This window comes from Octopus bimaculoides, chromosome 30 (assembly GCF_001194135.2).
Source record: "Octopus bimaculoides isolate UCB-OBI-ISO-001 chromosome 30, ASM119413v2, whole genome shotgun sequence".
Classification (NCBI taxonomy): domain Eukaryota; kingdom Metazoa; phylum Mollusca; class Cephalopoda; order Octopoda; family Octopodidae; genus Octopus; species Octopus bimaculoides.
Window position 1 is genome coordinate 6683688 of NC_069010.1, and position 727 is coordinate 6684414.

Here is a 727-nt window from a genome sequence, read left to right on the forward strand (position 1 = left end):
ATATATATATACACGTATGTGTGGTTGCAAGTGTATGTATGTATGTATCGATCGATCGATCGATCGATAGATAGATAGATAGATAGATAGATAGATAGATAGATAGATAGATAGATAGATAGATAGATAAAGAACAATATAACACGAAAATTGAAAATAGCAGGCTTTAATAGCAAAACACAACATTTGTTTCTGCACTGGACACACATATAACTTTTGATTAATTTCAGTCTCTTGTTATTCTAGATTTTCACCTGTGGGCGCACTGGATCATCTGGCATATTACAACTTGTGAGTCATAACCAGTCTAAAGGCTCCGTGCACCCACAGGTCAAACTCGAGGCAGCACGACACTTGTCTCGACCAAAATATAATATATTACTCTGTACTATGGTATTGGGTAACGAAAGACTGCATATATATCTGTGTGTGTGTGTATATATATATATATATATATACTTGTGTGAGTACATATATACGATGGGGTGCTGAAAAGTTCCTGGCTTTGGGCAAAAGAAGATACAGGACGATCAGTTAATTATGACTTTATTTAGGACAATCCCCCGTCCCAGATTCATACACTTATCGCAGCAGTCGTTCAGTTTTTTTCTAAACCCTGTAAAAGAACCTGGAATATCGGGCCTCCAAACAGGCCTTTCGCGATCCCCTTAAAGCCAGGATCTTTTCAGCACCCCCTCGTATATATAAGTGTATATATATATATATA